A 21570-nucleotide genomic window follows, 5' to 3' on the forward strand; every position below is an offset into this window, starting at 1 on the left:
TGTTGTAAATCACGGCAAGTTTAGGCAGTGGATTCTGCATTAATATGGTTCCTCTTATGACTCCATAAGAATCATTGAGACCCATCAAGAATTGAACAACTTTATGATCTTCTTGAAATTTGTGATGTTTCACTTTAGCACCACAAGTACATCCACAGGTGCATTGAAGATTCATCCCCATGCCATCAATCTTGTCCCATATTGACTTAATTTTGGTAAAGTACGTGACTATACCATCAGTTCCCTGAGAGATATCATTCAATTTCTTATGAACACCATAGAGTTGACCTCCATTAGATTGCCCAAACCTGTCTTCCAAGTCTTTCCAGGCAACTTCTGCACTGGTATCGTAAAGAATCCAATCACTGATCTCAGGAGAAAGTGAGTTCAAGATCCAGGAAAAGATTATGTCATTACACCTTTGCCAGTTTCTTGCTGTAGCTGCTGTGGCCGCTGGACGAGGGATGCTGCCATCTATAAACCCGAGTTTGTTCTTGGCTGAGAGACCAATAGCATTGAGCGCTTCCAGTTTCAAAAACCAGATCCATCAAACTGTGTTGCAACAAGCTTGGAAACAGAAACATCAAGTGGATGGATGTAATGAGGATCATCCACCCCAATTGTTGGAACATTGTTTTCTGTTTCAGGCATATTGTAATTGAATCTGTGTTTATAAAGAAAAGAAAATTTTGTGTTTTTGTATGAAGATTGTAACTAAAAGATGAAGATATACTAAGAAGAAGATGAAGATGCAAATAAAAGAATAAAGCGGAAGCAAACACTAGTAAACAGAACAAGATCAAGTTAATGACCTTGCTCTGATACCATGTTGTAATGTATAGAACATGATGATCATTGATTGTAGAGAAGATTGATGTATTGATTGATTGACTTAGATAGATAGATAGATAGATAGATAGATAGAGAGAGAGAGAGAGAGAGAGAGAGAGAGAGAGAGAGAGAGAGAGAGAGAGAGAGAGAGAGAGAGAGAGAGAGAGAGGGAGAGAGGGAGAGAGAGAGAGAGAGAGAGAGAGAGAGAGAGAGAGAGAGAGAGAGAGAGACGGGGAATTGAATAGAAGAGAAGAATCGGGTATATTGTAATAATGAGTTGTATCTTACAATAGATGAGATACTTGCCTTATATAGACAAGATACAACAACTTGAATAAAACCCTAACCAACTTTGTAACAAACTCTTAGAATAACTAACTTTTACAATTGCTTAACTAACTGATGTGACTCATATTTGCGCACATTTAGTCCTCTACTTGAACCTATTTTGCATATTATTATAGCATCTCATAGCTATTTTACCCGTCAAATGCTTCCTATTTTGCTTTCCTATTGCTTTGTGTTAGATTTATAGGAAAGGAGACAATTAGGCGGAAAATTCCCGTCTCTTGAGTCTATTTGGAAGGACATTGACGATCTTGGTTGAGCGGGTATTGAAGGAAGGGCAAGAACTAAAGACCAGCATTGCAAGGATAAGTAGTATGCGAAGGGAAGCATTCTAAAGAGGAATCCGAGCGTCCAAGGAGTTAAGACGCTCGTCCAAGGAGCCCGCAATCCGAGCGTCCCGACTCCTCAACCGCTTGTCCCTCCATGCAACAATCCGAGCGTCTTACCTCTTGGACGAGCGGACCCTGGCGTCTTCAGCAAAGATGTCCATCTCTCCGAAATACTTGTGATTCCCTACTTAGAACTTAGAATTGTTAATTACTAGTTTAGCCTTAGTTAACCTAATGAGGCACTACTATAAATACCCCATTTTGATGATAATCAAACGGGGCTTCCACATTACAAAATCCTCTTAGAATAGATTAGGAGTAGATTAGATTAGACTACTCTTTAATCTTTCCACAAATTTCACACTAATCTCTCTTTAATTATTGTTCAAGTTTGTTACTTTTGGGTAATTGAAGATTATTGGGTTATTATTGGAGGATTGACAACCCTTCATCAATCAATCAAGTTCTCTTATTTTATTCTTTGCTTTATTATTTGCATCATCTCAAGTTTGGTATAATCCCTTTACTCTTTACTCTTTATTGTTTATTTCCTTAAGATCTTATCATATTTATACTTGTTAATATGATTGACAACCTTGTTGACATGTTTCCTATGATAATGAGTGAGTAGTCTCTTAACTAAGATTAGTGGGCAATTAGGGGAAACCAACACGGGATTAGGCATGCTTAATCTAATATGTTTGCATAATTAAATTGCTTGCTTGTTGTGATGTCAACCTATGCACATGTTATGTTTGATGAAATGCTAAGCCTATGAATCCTTGCATTTATAACCATCTCTTATCTATTCAACTTGACTTGTAAGATATAAACCAACTCGAGTCTTGTTAGACCATGCATAGAAGTGATTAGGGGGAAAGTAAGTCGACTTGTAGGTGTTGTACAATCTAATTTATTCGGCTCCGGGACCCAACCCTTCCTAAGAACCGTAAGACATAAACCAACTCGGTTCCTTTACAACATTAATTGCTTGCAACTTTGTAAACATGTTTGTATGATCAACACCATGAATCCGCTATGACCCCATGACATCCTAGTGCTTTTAGTCACTTGTTTACATTTCTTAGTTCATTGTTTGTTTTACTTTATTGCTTGCATTAGTCTAGAACACAACTAAAAACCCAAACAAATTGTGACACTAGCATAAATTGAGATAGATAGACTTAGAACCCAAAGCACACCGTCCCATGGATCGACCTCGACTTACCACTAACTACTTGTTTATAAATGTGTTTTGTTTGGGCGTACAACGACACGCTCACGTCACTAACTCTGTAACTAACTCTTTAGCTATATACTCCAACAGATGACCGTCTCTACAGATTGATCAAATACGGGTTGTTTACAAGCTTGAAAACCACAAGTAAGGTCTCTGTTATATTTTTGAAATTACATTCAAGGAAGACACTGTGTCTAAATATGAAAAATGATTAGGTTCCGATACATGGCCATATCGGACAGGATACAGCGCATTATGCCATTACCATAAGACCGGGAATCTTGTCGACCATTGGCCTTTAAAGAAGCTCTTCTCTTGACTAATCCTACCAATCAGAAGCTCAAAGGAGAGGTTTTTCCCCTGCTGCTTGCTCTTGCTTACCTCTATGCTACATTTTGATATCTGTGAGACTGTGACAGTGAATAAAGCATATATATGGTGCGCTTGTAAGTAGACGATAAGTACCAATATTCGACCGAAAACAAGGATAATAAGGTACATTGGTGGATCTCCTTTGATCCTCCCGTTGGAGTTTGGATAATAACACCTAGTAACGAATTTCGGATGGGTGGTTCTCATAAACAAGACCTTACCGCTCATGATGGTCCGAATCTACTCGCTGTATGCACTTCGCTTTTAACTCCTCATAATTCCGCCTTATATTTCCCTGATGTACAGTCAATGATATAAAATACACTACAGTAGGAATATATTATACATTTCCTTAAGCAACTGTTTTCAACAGATGTTTCACAGCATTATATCGGTAAGAACTTGAGCATGAGTTTCAGGGATGGAGAGCCATGGAAGAAGGCCTTTGGCCCATACTTTGTGCATTTAAATTCTATGCCTGGTGAGGCAGACCCTCGTACACTCTGGGAAGGCGCAAAAAATCAGGTAAATAAATATATAAACCATATCCTTTCCATCCCCCGATGAGCAAATCAGATTGCTTAATATAAATATTTGTCTTGCTATAAATCAGATGATGCAGGAAGTCGAAAAGTGGCCTTACGATTTCCCAGGGTCAATATATTTTCCAAAGGCTGAAGATCGTGGATCGGTTATGGGCAGATTGCTAGTCGATGATAGGTATGTCCTTAAATCACTTTGATTTATACACAGGTATTATTACCATTCGTCCAACCTCGTATACTATGCTATGTCTTGAATCTATATATTGTTCATGATTACATATTGTTATCAGGTAGCAATGCCTGCGACTTTAGCTTGGGTTGGTTTGGCTCCGTCTGGAGAAGTTGGTTCATGGCAACATCAAGTCAAGGTTCGTAAGAATCTGAAGCGTGTTACTGTGTACAGTGTATTACTCCCACTTATGTTCAAACAATTGATGACCACAGAAATAGCCTAACTAGGAGTTTTTTTCCCCTTTTCCGGACATTTGTAGGGTTATCAGTTCTGGAGTCAGGCCGATACTCAAGGAAGATTCATGATTAAAGATGTCCGTTGTTGGACCATATAGATATATGATTAAGTTTTGATAATGACAAGTGTGTGCTTTATTTTATATACTCTTGCTTGTAATTGTTTGTTTAGTCTTTGTTAGATTAACTTAGGTTTACAAGCTTTGCAAGTAATGTTATAGCTCTCTTAGCTATAACATTGAAGATTTGTGAAGCGTCATTCAAGTCATGTTATAGCAGCTTGAGCTATAACATTAGAAGTTCTTAAGGCATCATAAGCAATCAGAACAAGTTTCAAGTATGATGATCATTCAAGCAAAAGGCTAGATCAAGTCTTTAACAAAGCTCAAGATGAAGAGCTTTTGGTCAAGATAAAGAGAAGATCCTTTACTGAAGATCTCCAAGAAGATTAGTTAGTATAGGTCTTCATCTAATGACGGTATCTTAAGATAAGAGTATTGGGAAGTAAAGTTATAACTATTTCACCTATAACTTTACTAACCAAACTTAAAGTTATAGCTGTTTCTACTATAACTTTAGGTAGCATTTTAAAGGCACGATTTTAATAGTTTTAAAATCATTTTTCAAAGGATAAAATTCTTTTAAACATATTTCGAAATCTTTTGCATATGGTAGAGTTGAATTATGGGTTATTATCATTGGTAACTTGCATGTTCCTATTGGTTAGTAAAACGACTTATGGGTCGTCATGCTACCTAGGGTTTGCTAGTCTATCGAATCTAACCCTAATCCAAGGAGATAGGTTTTATCCAAGATTGGACACGGGCCTAGGGTTTCACCGTGAGTGAGCAAAACTGTTAGGGCGTGTGAGGTGGTTGTGTTTAAGTAATCTATCTAATCAAATCTAGCTTAAATTTATTTAAGATATTTCCCTATCTTTATAATATATGATTTGATTTGTTTACTTATCCTAACATCTTAAAGATATAGTTTTACTTGTTAAATAAGATTTACTTTTATCTTATTTACTTAAACTATAATATCTTGGATTAAAATTAGGAAAGAGATAAAAATTTATCTCTTATAGCCTTGCCGCCTATCTCACGGCATCCTAGGGTTTCGTGCAAACCCTAGTGCCCACTTCTACTATAAATACAATTGATCATTCTTCATTTATCCAAGCTTTTCGAAATACAACAAACTTTGCGAAACATATCCGAGTTTAATTCTTAATTGTCTTATTGTTTTGTTTTAGAAAATATTTACGAAAAGTCGTGCTCTTCAAATTGCTTATCTTTCTTAAAGGTTACGTCATAAGATAATAGTACTTCATATTGTTTCTTACTCGTTCAATTGTGTGAACACTTAGAAGAACAATCAAGTGCTTTCTTAGTAACTTAAGATAGTCAAATTGAATATCTAGTGATATTCAAATCGAGTTATAGTTAGAGTTAACTATACGAGTTGGATTGATAATTTTGTAATCCGGAGTAAGGTACTAAAATTATTAATCGAGAATAGTGGACGTAGGCTTCGACGTGTGAAGCTGAACCACTTCAAATATCGTGTGTCTTTGCATCTTTCGTTTCAGTCATTTCATTACGTTCATAATCAATTAATTAATTAGTTAAAGTTTAATCAATAAATTAAACTTTAAGTAATTAATTACCTTGATATAAAATAAAAAGTAGGCATAATTTTTAAATACTCAATTCACCCCCCCCCCCCTCGAGTATTTCGGGTGTGATAGACTCTTCAATTGGTATCAGAGCCTCGTGCTCTTGATTGCCTAACCGCAAAGAGGCTAGATCCGTCTATCTCTTTATCTTTTTATTTTATTTTTATTCCATTTGCCTTACACGTGTGAAATGGATTCCAAGTATCTTAAGTGTCCCGTCTTTGATGGGAAGAATTATGGACTTTGGAAAAACATGATGACACACTACATAAAAGGACATGATTGGGAGTGCTGGACGATTATAAAGAACGGACCACATAAAATTTTGGGCGCATCTTCAGAAGGCACTACCTATGAGAAAAAAGAAGAAGACTATGTTGAGGCTGATTACAAGAAGGCTGAGAAAAATTCGAAAGCGATAAGCGTGTTACAAAACGGCATGACATCGACTGAATTCGATCGTTTTTCTTCTTGCACTTCGGCCAAGGAAATATGGGATGGTCTTGAGTTGGCCTATGAAGGAACATCGGCTGTAAGGAAATATCGCATTGATTTGCTGATTCAAAAATATGAACTCTTTAGAATAGAAAATAATGAATCACTTGATAGCATGTCAGCACGCATTTCTACTATAGTCAATGAGCTCAAAAATCTTGGTAAAACTTTGAACTCCGAGGATATTGCTAGAAAAGTACTTAGGAGTTTAACCAAGAAATGGCGTCCCAAGGTCACGGTTATGGAAGAAGTCAGAGATCTCACTTCTCTCACTTATGCAGAACTCATTGGTGCTCTTATGGCTCATGAACTCGTCCTGGATGACGATGAGGCCGAGTCCAGTAATAAGAAGAGCATGGCTCTACAAGCTTCTGCTAAGGAAGAAGAAGATGTAGAAATAGAGGACGAAACGGTCTTGTTTGCTAAACGGTTCAACAAACGCATATTCAGAAATAAGCAAGCAAAATCGTTCAATAATAATAATAATAAGTTCTCTAATAAGAAAGTTTCAGAGTCAAAGAATACGTTTGCTAATAGAGGATGCTTCAAGTGTGGAGAATCTGGTCATATGATTAAGGATTGTCCCACATGGGAGAAAATTAAGGACAAAGCAAAACGTGACAAGACTAAAAGGGAATTCAAGCAAGTGATGATAGCATCTTGCTGGGGAGATCTAGACCCCGAGGACGACGAAGCATCAGAAGAAGAAGAAGAAGTTGCTAACCTATGCTTAAGCAACGCGGTCTTGACCTCTTCTCGCACGATGATAAAGATAGTGTGGACTCCTCTGCCGCTTCCTAGAGATTCCGATTCAGAAGAAGAAGAGGTAAGCTATCTTGAACTTAAGAAGAGTGTCAAGAAACTTTCTAAGAATGCTTTAATAGAATATTTTGAACAATCTCTTGATAAGTGTCACGAACAAGAGATGGAATTGAAAGATTTGAAAGAACAAATTCTCGATATTCTTTGAAGAGAATCAACTCCTTAAGGCAAAGGCCAAAAAGCTCAAACTAAAGTTACAATATAGCTACAACTTCGATTCGACAAATCTTGAGAAAAAGGTTCTTGAGTCTAAAGTTTTAGCTAATGAAGCTATAACCTCGGACCTAAAACTCAACATTAAGCATCTTCGAGCCAAAGTTACGACCCGGTGAAGCTATAACATTGGAATTGAGGAAAGTCAAAGAGCTTCTTGAGTCCAAGGCTACGGCTAGAGAGGCCGTAATCTCGGATCAAAAGAAGGAGATTGAATCTCTAACTCAAAGAATTAAAGGAATCTAAGACTGTTCTTTTAAATACTAAAAGAACGCATACCGAGATGGTACGAGTTCTTAATGATAGATTCCAGAACTTTCGTGACAATTATGAAGAGACTCATCCTCCCAAAGTCGTAGAGTCAGACCATTCCAAATGCAACAAAGAAATAGAGTCCCTAAAGGAATTACTTTTGCATGCTAGAAAAGTTCATGAGAAATGGGAAGGTAGCACACGTGTTCTAAATTTCCTAACGAGCAATCGAGATAATAACATGAAAATGGGATTAGGACACGAGTGCTACGGTCGTAGAGATCACTCTAAATGCAAATCAACCCCTTCCGAACGAGACTTTAGAAGGAGAAAATATACAAATTTACCCGAATACTTGATTTGCAATTACTTTGGGTCATACTTGGACATATTCAAGAAAATTGTGTCAAATATGCTCGGGATTTAAGAAAAGGGATTAACTTTGTCAAAGCATCCGACACTATCTTCGAGGAAAGCGTCAATACCCCATCTCAACCAAGTACCGGTGAAAACGCAACAATGATCATCGTTGGTTTTACGATATGAGCTTCGATTTCAAGAAGGCTACCAAATGAAAACAAACACCTGAGCCCTTCAAAACCAAAGCTCCCCCCAAACAACCTGAAAGACCACGACATAAGGAACCCATAACTCAACCCAAGACGGTTCCTAAACAAACCCATTCGCCTCCAAAACGTAAAGTCATAAAAAGGGTTTGGGTTAGAAAAGACCTAGTTTTTAGAGTGACTAACGTCAAAGGACCCAACTTAGCTTGGGTACCTAAAAACTGTATCTAATCATTTTGCAGGTTGTGGTGAAAGAAAACAATCTATGGTACCTTGATAGTGGATGCTCAAGGCACATGACTAGAGATATAAACTTATTTCTTTCACTTGAACCCTTCGATGGAGGTAAGGTCACATTTGGTGACAACAAGAAGGGTAAGATCATCGGTGTAGGTAAAGTTGGAATATCATCTTCTCATGCAATTAGTGATGTTTATCTTGTTAGTGGTCTCAAACACAACTTGCTCAGTATCTCTCAATTATGCGACAAAGGAAATAAAGTTGTTTTTCATTCAGATTCCTGTCGAATAATAATTGAAGGAACGAGTAGTGTTGTGCTTGAAGGACACCGTAGAAGGAATGTCTATATGATTGACTTAAATAACATTCCTACTAATTCATTCACATGCATGAAAGTAACGACAGATGATCCGTGCCTTTGGCACAAAAGATTTGCTCACATAAATTCAACAACCTTGAATAAGCTAAAGAAATGGGATCTGGTTGAAGGACTTCCATCAATCAAATTCGATCAAGAAACTCTATGTGATTCTTGTGCCCGTTGCAAGCACGTTAGATCTTCGTTCAAACCAAAGAGAATAGTAAGTACCAAAGAACCACTAGAACTCGTGCACATGGATCTTTGTGGCCCAATGAAGGTAAGAAGTAGAGGTGGATCCAGGTATGTCTTCGTTCTAGTTGATGACTATTCTAGATTTGTTTGGCCAATCTTTCTAAACTCAAAAGATGAGACTTTCGAGGAGTTTGCAGTTCTAATGAAACTTGCCCAAAATAAGTATAAATCAAAATTAATTTCCATTCGTACTGATCATGGCACCGAATTTGATAATCAAGCTTTCATACAATATTGTAGGGAGAATGGTGTTGGGCATAACTTCTCAGCACCACGAACCCCACAGCAAAACGGTGTTGTGGAACGTATGAATAGAACATTGGAGGATATGGCACACACGATGTTATTGTGTAGTGGCCTACCTCGAAATTTTTGGGCTGAAGCTATTAGTACTGCATGCTATGTTCATAATCGAGCTTTGATTAGACCTATTCTCAAGAAGACTCCTTATGAGCTTCTTAGGGGACGTAAACCTAACATATCACATCTACGTTGCTTCGGGAGTAAATGTTTCGTCCATAATAATGGCAAAAATAGATTAAGCAAATTCGATCCCGATGACGAAGCGGTATTTGTCGGTTATTCTAATCATAGTAAAGCATATAAGGTTTTTAATAAAAGAACCTTATGCATCGAAGAAAGTGTTCATGTTGTTTTTGATGAGAATAATATGTTTGACAAAGTCAACAGGATGAAGAAGAAGATTTGAACGAACTGATTTCCGATTATCCAGGGGATGAACTTCCTAATTGGATGAGGAAGATAAAGAAATTAAGGGCACAAATGATGAACAAGGAACCCCTTCGAATGATAAAGGAAAGAGTACTGAGAGTTTAGTTGATGATACTAAAACCTCTTCTCAATCCAAGCAATTGAAGGATAAAGTTATAACTGATGAAGCTATAACTTCAACTTCTAATCAACAAACTAAGTCCAAAGTTATAATGATTCTCGTTATAACCCCGGACTTGGATTCGGGGGAACAAGGCTTGAACCCCAATCATTCGAAAAAGGCGAGACGAGTTCAAATGAAGATGTGCCTCGTATTTCTAAGAAATGGAAATATAAGGATTCCCATCCGATGGAAACCATCCTAGGAAGTTTGAATGAAGGCGTTCGAACTCGGAGAAGACTTAACAACTTTTGCTCTTTCTACTCTTTTCTCAAACCATTGAGCCAACAAATATCAAAGAAGCACTTGCCGAACCAGATTGGATCGTTGCAATGCAAGAAGAGCTTCAACAGTTTGAACGAAACAAAGTGTGGCATTTGGTTCCAAGACCTAAAGATCGAACGGTCATCGGTACAAGATGGGTATTTAGAAACAAGCTAGACGATACAGGAGTTATTGTTCAAAACAAAGCTAGATTGGTTGTACAAGGGTATAATCAACAAGAAGGAATTGAGAACGATGAGACCTTCGCTCCCGTAGCGGACTCGAGGCTATTAGATTGTTAATAGCATTTGCTGCTCATAAAGGAATAAAACTGTTTCAAATGGACGTTAAAACAACTTTTCTTAACGGCTATTTGAATGAGGAGGTTTTTGTTGAACAACCCCCAGGATTTCTCGATAGCAAGTTTCAAAACCACGTTTTCAAATTAGATAAAGCTTTGTATGGTTTGAAACAAGCTCCGAGATCGTGGTACGACAGATTGTCAAAATATCTTCTAGAAAGTGGTTTTAAAAGAGGATCTGTCGACAAAACCCTATTCCCCGAAAACCGAGGTTTCCGATTTATTAGTCGTACAAATTTACGTTGACGATATTATTTTTGGTTCAACTAATAATCGTCTATGCAAGTATTTTTCAGATTTAATGACCTCAGAATTCGAGATGAGCATGATGGGAGAACTCAAGTTCTTCCTTGGACTCCAAATCCAACAAACTCCTGAAGGGATTATGATACACCAACAAAAATACATCAAGGAGCTAATCAAGAAATTCGGTATGGAAAATTCTAACTCTAAACCAACTCCTATGGGAACTGAGAAGAAGTTGACTTTGGATGAAAACGGTAAGTCTGTCGATGAGACAACTTATCGAGGTATGATTAGCTCACTCCTTTATTTAACTCAAAGTCGTCCGGATATTATGTTTAGTGTATGCGTTTGTGCTCGATTTCAATCGTGCCCTAAAGAATCGCATATGATTGCAGTTAAGAGAATCTTGAAGTATTTGATTGGTACATCTAAATTATATCTGTGGTATCCTCTTGAGTGTAATTTCGATCTAATAGGGTATTCAGATGCAGATTATGCAGGATGTTCACTTGACAGAAAAAGTACTTCCGGCATAGCCACATTTGTTGGACCGTGTATCATCATGTGGGGATCCAAGAAGCAAAATTCCGTTGCATTATCTCTCTTTGGCTTCAATACATTCTTCTTTGGATCGGTATGTTCTGAACTTTTATGGCTTAAGCAACAACTATGTGATTACGGTGTTAATGTAGGGTGTATACCTATTTTATGTGACAACACAAGTGCTATAATTATATCTAAAAATCCTGCACAGCACTCACGAACTAAGCATATAGACATTAGACACCATTTTCTACGGGATCATGTAGATAAGGGCAACATAAGACTTGAATTTTGTAGTACAGAAAAACAATAGGCTGACATTTTTACCAAAGCATTGGCTAGAGAACGTTTTGAGATTTTACGATTGGAAATTGGTTTAATTGGTGGCAACTAAACTTGTCACAAAAATTTTATTTTCTATATGACGGACTAGATTTGACGAGATTGTATGACTGTGTCCGTATTTTTAGTTGCACTTTTATTTATGTCAACTTTATATTATATTATGAGAATATTCCATTTTCTAGTCATATATATTTTAAGTTTATTATGAGCCAAGAGTCGTAACCAACTGCTCGTATTTCCTGCCAAAACCGAAATTTCCATAAGTCTATCTCTTACCATATCTTACTTTATCCTTATATATCTTACCATATCTTTTACCCTAACCACTTGTCTATCTTCTGGTAAATCTTTTAATAAAAAAAAAAAAAAAAAATTTACCTAACTCCTCTCCACACGCCACCTCCACTATCCTACTTCCCTTAAATCTCTTTACCATAATAAGATTCCAACTCCCATAAATACTCCCTCCTACCGTCACCATCACCATCACAAACACAAAACCCAAAGATCACTTTTTAGACTTTTCTACACACTCAACCTCCAAAATCCTTTCACCATCATGACTCCTCCCTCAACCCGTTTTCACTCGCCCTCAACTCGGTCCACAACTCGGACCGGGTCCTCCAAACGTTCATGCACTAAAACCTATGTCCCTATCAAAACTCCCTCACCTTCATCAAACCAAAAACCAAATAACCCCGATCATAATCGGGTTGATCCTAACTTAGAAGGGAAAAGACGGAAGTTGAATAAAGGGAAAAAGAAGGCCGTGGGGTTTGAAGATTCGTTGGAAGAGACTGAGGTTGTAGCTACTCAAGAAGGTCCCCAAAGGACAATGTTTCGGGAATATATGCCGAATGCAACATCAAAGGGGCTTGATACGCTTCGACTCACCGCGGATGAAAGAACCCGTGTCAACAATGTTATGAGGTACGGTATTCATGGTGGTCGTCTCTATTCCGAAAAGTGGTATGGAAAAATCGAAGCTTTGCAATTCTTTAAGGATTTCTTGAATTTTCAAGAATGGAAGAAAGTTTGTTCCTTTGTTGGTCCGGTTTATCCTATAGAGGTAATCCAATTTTATTCTTCCGTCTCTGTCAAAAATAATGTGTTGCATGCGGTGGTGAATGATACCGAAGTCAAAATCTCCCTTGCCGATTTTTGTACTCTGTTTTCGGTCCCTGATGATGGGATCGAAATAAATCCGAGTGCGGAATGGGGAGATGTGACGGAGGAAGAGAAGCTTAAAATTAAGAAGTCGTTTGATGTTGATGCTACGGGGTCAAGTAACATGCTTGCGGGGCCGTTTACCCCAAAATTGAAATTCCTTCTTAATTTCATTTGGAACACGGTTGTTCCGAGAAGGGGTGGTCGTGATAAGTTGTCTAGCTATGAGATGTTGTTGTTGTCTAGGTGGCTCGAGGGAACCAAAGTTAGTCTTCCTCGTCTTGTGTTTCATAAAATCATTCAAACTAGTGTTTGTGTTACTGAGGAAAAATTTTATACAACTTTGGATTTGCCTTATGGCATGTGGGTCTCTCGGCTTTTGGAACAAAAAGGGGTGATTGGGATTTCTAGTTATGGTGTAAGGGTGAAAGATGAGATGTGTGTGACTCATCTTAAATTGATGAAAGTTGGTGCTATTGGACCCGACTTGGTGTTTTTGTCAAAAGGGAATGTGGTGGAGAAATCATCTGATGTGGTCTCGGTTATTGAACAAAAATTGGAAGTGTTTATGGCAAGTATTTGTGAGAAATTGGATGCACAAAATAAGTTGGTTGTGGAGTTGGTCTCGGGTTTGGGAAAAGACAAGGGTGAGGCTTCGGGTTCGAAGGGTTCGGATCATGGTGAAGTCTTGTCTTATTTACATGGGCTTGAAGCATGAGTGGATGCTATGGCTAAGGATGCGGCTAGGGCGGCAAAGGAGTGTGTTCGTCATTCTAGTTCGTTAGCTAATTTGGCTAGTCAAGGTGGGGCTTTGTGGAAGGAAGGGAAGGCTATGCATGAGGATATGCGGGTTGTGTACGAGGCTACTCAAGCCTTGTCAATGAAGGTGCTTAATTTTGAGCGGTGTCTCACGGCTCAAGCTAATCATGTCCGTTCATGCTTTGATCGTCTTGACTCTCTTGAGTTTAGGACCCGTTCCGGTTATGTCAACCCCAATGTCGTGAAACGTGACATTCCTTGAACCCGTCCTCCTCTTTTCCTTACCTTTTCTTTTGTTAGACTTTATATTTTGAATAATTGTCTAATTCGGCCCATTTTGGCTTACTTCTCATTCGGCCCATTTGGCTTAAAACTCTTGTTCTCATTCGGCCCAGTTGGCAATTAGACTAATTTGGTTTGTAGTATGCTTATTTTCTATTTTGGCATGTTAATGTAGATTACTTTCTCGTTTTCTAATATCTCGTTGCATGCTTAAATTGTGTCTCGACTAATATTATTCTAGTTGTTTTATGTCTTTTCTCGTCTTTTCGATGATGTCAAGAGGGGAAGAAATCTTCGTGACTTAAGTATTTGCCTAAGCTTGCTCCTTGTCGGAATCTTTAATCTCTTAAGGTCCTTAGATGCTATACTTTGTATATAAGTGATTGTTCTTGCGTTCAACTGTCTATGACTTCTTATAGTATTATGTTGAGGGGGAACTTACACTTAGTCACAAATCTTAAGAGACTTGTCATCATCAAAAAGGGGGAATTTGTTGGACCATATAGATATATGATTAAGTTTTGACAATGACAAGTGTGTGCTTTATTTTATATACTCTTGCTTGTAATTGTTTGTTTAGTCTTTGTTAGATTAACTTAGGTTTACAAGCTTAGCAAGTAATGTTATAGCTCTCTTAGCTATAACATTGAAGATTTGTGAAGCGTCATTCAAGTCATGTTATAGCAGCTTGAGCTATAACATTAGAAGTTCTTAAGGCATCATAAGCAAATCGTAACAAGTTTCAAGTATGATGATCATTCAAGCAAAAGGCTAGATCAAGTCTTTAACAAAGCTCAAGATGAAGAGCTTTTGGTCAAGATAAAGAGAAGATCCTTTACTGAAGATCTCCAAGAAGATTAGTTAGTATAGGTCTTCATCTAATGACGGTATCTTAAGATAAGAGTATTGGGAAGTAAAGTTATAGCTATTTCACCTATAACTTTACTAACCAAACTTAAAGTTATAGCTGTTTCTACTATAACTTTAGGTAGCATTTTAAAGGCACGATTTTAATAGTTTTAAAATCATTTTTCAAAGGATAAAATTCTTTTAAACATATTTCGAAATCTTTTATATATGGTAGAGTTGAATTATGGGTTATTATCATTGGTAACTTGCATGTTCCTATTGGTTAGTAAAACGACTTATGGGTCGTCATGCTACCTAGGGTTTGCTAGTCTATCGAATCTAACCCTAATCCAAGGAGATAGGTTTTATCCAAGATTGGACACGGGCCTAGGGTTTCAAATAGCCGTGAGCCGCAAACCAAACCGTAGGGCGTGTGAGGTGGTTGTGTTTAAGTAATCTATCTCATCAAATCTAGCTTATATTTATTTAAGATATTTCCCTATCTTTATAATATATGATTTGATTTGTTTACTTATCCTAACATCTTAAAGATATAGTTTTACTTGTTAAATAAGATTTACTTTTATCTTATTTACTTAAACTATAATATCTTGGATTAAAATTAGGAAAGAGATAAAAATTTATCTCTTATAGCCTTGCCGCCTATCTCACGGCATCCTAGGGTTTCGTGCAAACCCTAGTACCCACTTCTACTATAAATACAATTAATCATTCTTCATTTATCCAAGCTTTTCGAAATACAACAAACTTTGCGAAACATATTCGAGTTTAATTCTTAATTGTCTTATTGTTTTGTTTTAGAAAATATTTACGAAAAGTCGTGCTCTTCAAATTGCTTATCTTTCTTAAAGGTTACGTCATAAGATAATAGTACTTCATATTGTTTCTTACTCGTTCAATTGTGTGAACACTTAGAAGAACAATCAAGTGCTTTCTTAGTAACTTAAGATAGTCAAATTGAATATCTAGTGATATTCAAATCGAGTTATAGTTAGAGTTAACTATACGAGTTGGGTTGATAATTTTGTAATCCGGAGTAAGGTACTAAAATTATTAATCGAGAATAGTGGACGTAGGCTTCGACGTGTGAAGCTGAACCACTTCAAATATCGTGTGTCTTTGCATCTTTCGTTTCAGTCATTTCATTACGTTCATAATCAATTAATTAATTAGTTAAAGTTTAATCAATCAATCAGTGTTGTATTACAACTGCATATTTATCAATCAATCACATAACAATTCTTCCTTTTCTCTTATGTCAATAATTTATCATGGCATCTGAGCTTCGATATAATTGATCCTGGTTCCATTTTTTTTGAAATCACAAAATCATTCCACCACGAAAGTCATTAAAATGACACAGGGAGAAGGAACCCTTATTAAATCCGATCAAAAGAATGAGTTTATACCACCTTCCTCACCTTTGTACCTTCATCCAAGTGAGAGCCCAAATTTATCCTTGTCTCAAATAATTTTTGACGGGGATAATTATCAATTATGGGCGGATGCGGTACGAAACGGTCTTGATGCTAAAAACAAACTGAGTTTCATCGAGGGTACCGTGAAGGAACCGGTGATTAAGGAAGGAGAGGCAGAGACTCTTGAGGCCGTTGCTTGGCGACAATGCAACGCCATGGTTAAAGCATGGTTGCGGAATGCAATTCATCTAAACCTTCATCCTAGTATAGCCTTTTCCGAATCAGTTGCGGAGATTTGGAAGGAACTACGAGATAGGTATTCAAGTGGCAATGCACCCCAAGTACATCAACTCAAAAGTGATCTCAACGAGTACAAACAAGGGAAGAACCAGTCCGTAGTCGAGTATTATACTCAATTAAAGGTACTTTGGGATGAATTATCTAATTACAGTAAAGTCCCACAATGTACTTGTGGAGCAGCGGCTGCTATGCTTAAGGAACAAGAGGAAGAAAAGGTTCACCAATTTCTAATGGGACTCGATGGTGCTCTTTATGGTAATATACGCTCCAACTTATTAATGGAGGACGAAGTTCCTGCTTTAACGAGTGCGTATGCTTTAATTCTTTGTGAAGAACGGCATCGTGCAGTCACCAAGGCAAAGGAAGAACAAGTAGATGCTGTGATGGCTGCAAAACAAATAGATGATTCCACAAAAAACGGCGAAAGTACTAGTCTAATTCGATGCACATACTGCAATAAACTATGGGATACGGAGGAAAAGTGCTGGGAAAAGTTGGGCATCCAAGGAAGAGGCCGTGGTCGCGGCAGGAACAGTGGCCGTGGAAAGGGAGGCAGAGGCAATGGAGGCTCGAATCAGCAGGCCCATGCAGCCACCGTTATTGGTGATAAAACACCCAGCAGACTCGAATCAGCAGGGTTCACTCCGGATGAAGTCGTTCAATTACGAACTCTTTTGACGAATAAAACAGATGGTGAACAGAGAAACGCAGGTATGAATAATACTCATTGGTTACTCGATAGTGGCTGCTCACATCATATGATAGGAAGGCGTGATTTGCTTGTTAATGTGTGGTGAGGCAAAGCATCTACGGTGAGCATACCCGATGGTTCACAAATCGTGGCACAAGAACATGATAAAGTGGTGTTGAATGATAATTTTACACTCAACGATGTCCTCTACGTCCCGTCTTTAACTTGTGATTTAATCTCGATACAACAATTAATTACGGAGAATAATTATGTCGTGACCTTTTATAATGATCATTGTGTTATACAGGACCAATCTACGAGGATGAAGATTGGAGGGGGTGAGCACGGTTATGGGGTCTATTATTTTAAGGGTGAACGAGCACATGTGGTTGCGCAAGCAAGAACGAGCATCGACTCTACGTTGTGGCACAAAAGACTCGGACACCCATCTAACAATATTTTACCTCTTTTCTCCGATCTAGTTGGCTTTAATTTATCTTTGAATTCTAATAATATTTGTGACCCATGTTGTCGGGCCAAACAAACACGTTCGGTTTTTAAGTCTAATAATAAGAGAAGTGCGGAAATTTTTGCTTTAATACATTGTGATATTTGGGGACCCTATCATGCGAAAAGTTTGTCAGGGGCACATTATTTCCTCACCATTGTTGATGACCGAAGTAGACATGTTTGGGTTCGATTAATGCGTGATAGAGGAGAAGTAAGCCAACTTTTAATTAATTTTTGCCAAATGACAAAAACACAATTTGGGAAGGAGGTTAAAGTAGTGCAAAGTGATAATAGGACCGAATTTTTGAGCAATGCTATCAAAGACTATTACATTGAGCATGGTATGATTTTTCAAACTAGTCAAATAGATACCCCGCAACAAAATGGTAGGGTGGAACGGAAACATAGGCCTATTTTAGAAAAAGCAAGAGCCCTTCGTTTCCAAGCTAACTTGCCTATTGATTTTTGGGGGGGGGGGAGTGTGTTCTAACCGCTGCATATTTGATAAATATAACACCAACTTGATTACTTGAAGGTTTGACTCCTTTCGAGATTTTACACGAAAAACAACCTAGCTATGAAAATATTAGAGTTTTTGGATGTATTTGCTATGCTCACAATAAAGATAAGCCAAAAGACAAATTCAATGAGCGTGATAAGAGATGAGTTTTCGTGGGATACCCGGCAAGCAAAAAGGGTTGAAAAGTTTACGACGTAAAGAAAAAGGTTATTTTTGAGTCGAGAGATGTAATATTTTATGAGAATGTCTTTCCTTTTGCAGATGAACAACCCACGAAACTGAATGGTGACAAACCCGCTAGTGAACTTGAGGCTGGTATTTTCGTGGAAGAGACTCATGATAATTATGAAGTTCCTCCTAAAAATGAAGAAACAGCAGGTGACACGCACCAAAATCACAGTGACGTCGAACAAATTTTCGACACAGGTCACGTTGAAGAGCCAAGTGTGGCACAGGATGCTGAAATAAGTGGAGCGGAAAATGAATTGCAGGTCGTAATAGATAAACCAGAGGAGCGTGGTGCTCGACAGAAATTCGAGCCATATTGGCGTAAAGACTACATCTACAAATCAACCCGAATTATAGACCCCATAGACACCGCTCACTCAGCTCAATCGACATCCAAAAGGAAAGGTACCCATTATCCTTTGATTAATTATGTCATTACCGATTGTTTCTCTGTTAATTACAGGAGCTATTTAGCAAAAGTGGACGAGATTCGTGAACCACGGAATTATAGTGAAGCCTCAAAAGTGAAAGAGTGGCAGCAGGCCATGGCAAAGGAGTTTGATGCGCTAGAAGCTAATGGAACATTGACCATAGTCGATCTTCCTAAGGGAAAGAGACCCATTGGATGTAGATGGGTTTACAAGGTGAAGTATAAGGCAGATGGGACTCTCGAGCATTATAAGGCACGTCTTGTAGCGCAAGGATATACACAGATCGAAGGGGTTAACTATCATGAAACCTTTGCGCCGGTGGCCAAAATGAAGAGTGTCCATTGTCTATTAGCAGTAGCAGTGTCGAAAGGGTGGTCTATTACCCAATTAGACGTTAATAATGCATTTCTTCACGGAAATCTAGATGAAGAAGTATATATGAGGATGCCACCGGGATTCGATAAAGGAGGATCAACTAAGGTTTTTAAATTGTTGAAATCGTTATATGGGCTTAAACAAGTTTCTCGTAATTGGTTTGCCAAATTGACCGATTCATTAACAAGCTATGGTTTCATCCCATCTATGGCCGATTACTTGCTATTTACTTATAATAAAGACGGAGTTTTTATTGGGATTTTGGTATATGTGGATGATATGACAATTGTGAGTGATAGCGAGGAAGCAAGCAACCGTCTCAAACTTTTTCTTGACCGTAGTTTTGGCATTAAAGACCTTGGAAGGCTAAAATATTTTCTGGCAATTAAAGTAGCTTCCGGTTCCAAAGGTTTTTTTCTTAGCCAACAGAAATATGCGTTAGAAATTATTAAAGAGGCAGGATTGGAAGGAGAAAGACCAATTTATGTATCGATACAACCAAATCATCAACTGGCCTTGGCAGAAGGCGAATTATTGCGTGATCCCATGAAGTATCGACGATTAGTGGGACGACTCATTTATTTGACCATTATAAGACCCGACTTGGTCTATATAGTTCATATTTTGTCAGAGTTTGTTCATGCCCCAATAAAAGAACATTTGGATGCCGTCTTAAGAGCTATAAGATATATTAAAGGAAGTCCGGGAAATGGAATTGTGATAGGACGAGATAGTGATCTATTATTGCGTGGATACTCGGATTCCGATCATGATAGGTGTCCATTAACAAGAAGGTCTCTGACCGGATACTTTGTGAAGCTGGGGAACTCGCCAATTTCTTGGAAAGCGAGAAAACAAACGACAGTAGCCAAGTCAAGCACAGAGGCGGAGTACCGAGCTTTGGGTGCGGTTACTAGTGAGGTGATTGATTAAATCCTTTCTTGCGTCTCTTGGGATTGATCATCGGTCACCAGTTGAGTTTTTTTGCGACAATACGTCCGCTTTAAGTATTGCCAAAAACCCCGTTTTCCATGATCGCACCAAGCATATCGAAGTGGATTGTCACTTTATCCGTCATCACATTGTGAACAAGACAATTTCGACCTCCTATATATGAAGTAAAGACCAAATTGCCGACATCTTTACAAAGGCATTAGGAGGTGAAGCTTTTCGGTTTCTTCGATCCAAGTTGGGCATTAGCTTGCCAAGTGCTCCAACTTGAGGGGGAGTGTTAAACGATATTCCCGTATCATATCGTATATATTATGTGTATAATATCTAAACTAATTTAGGGTATTGTATATTTAGTTTCCCCTTTCATAGGCTTTAGTTAGGGAACAGATTCCTAGCTTTCTTGTATTTAAGTGATGTATTACCTCTGCATATTTATCAATCAATCACATAACAATTCTTCCTTTTCTCTTGTGTCAATAATTTATCACAACTACAGCCTCTTTGCTTGGGTTCCTGGTTTCATAGAGGACTTCAAGTTTTCTCAAGACCTTATCATCACACCAGGTTTGTTACTATATATAGACTGAAATTACAGATTTCCCCACTCCGTACTTACAATCGCAAAAAAAAAAAAAAAAAAAAAAAAAAAAAAAAAAAAAAAAAAGAAAAAAAAAATCATTGTCCCTGTGCTATGAATGTAATGGAACCTTTGTCTGCGCAACTTCTTATTGTCGACAGTCAACTGACATGAAGGTTGGATCGACTTTTCAATAACGGGTTTGAGTATTCAGGGAAGAAGGTAGAGATGCGGGATATGGTGTGTAAGCCTCCAAGAAATGGGGCTACATTGTGGGAAATCGGTGTCCTTGACCGCACTGCAGCAGAGTTCTTTATCCGTGATCCATATCCAAACCTCATAAACTGACTTTATGTAAAAGATAACCAGGACAAGTAAGTGCATCCCCGTAATTGTCTTGTCAATGCAATTCCTCATCGAGCTAACGGGTTTGAGTCATATGGTTGATGAACAAATACAGACAATATGGTTTTTGGGATCGTTACACAGATCTGTATCCCAAACAAGATCTGATATACACAGTAGGAGTAAGTGATTTTCGTAAGGATTGGTTCTTCGCTCATGTGCTTAGGTACACCCAGAGTCCTTCTCAACTCTTTTCACGGTAAAGTCAAATTCTATTGAAGTCGTCATGATTAAGCATTAACGCGTGATTGTAGGAGTGGATTTAATTACGAGCCAACCACATGGGAGAGATATTTCCCTTAACATGAGTAGCTCCTAATACTACTTACACTCTACAAATTGCGCTTGCTTCGGCTGCTCAAGCTGAATTACAAGTCAGTAACCACTCCACCCTACCTAGCCTGTAGTCTTTTATACTCC

At 38.0% G+C, this 21570-nt stretch overlaps 1 pseudogene; it reads left to right on the forward strand.

Moving 5' to 3' along the window:
• The first annotated feature begins 701 nt into the window (after window positions 1-701).
• On the forward strand, window positions 702-21353 carry LOC141632910 (uncharacterized; annotated as a pseudogene).
• The last annotated feature ends 217 nt before the right edge of the window (window positions 21354-21570 follow it).

This window comes from Silene latifolia, chromosome Y, assembly GCF_048544455.1.
Source record: "Silene latifolia isolate original U9 population chromosome Y, ASM4854445v1, whole genome shotgun sequence".
In the NCBI taxonomy this organism is placed as follows: Eukaryota; Viridiplantae; Streptophyta; class Magnoliopsida; order Caryophyllales; family Caryophyllaceae; genus Silene; species Silene latifolia.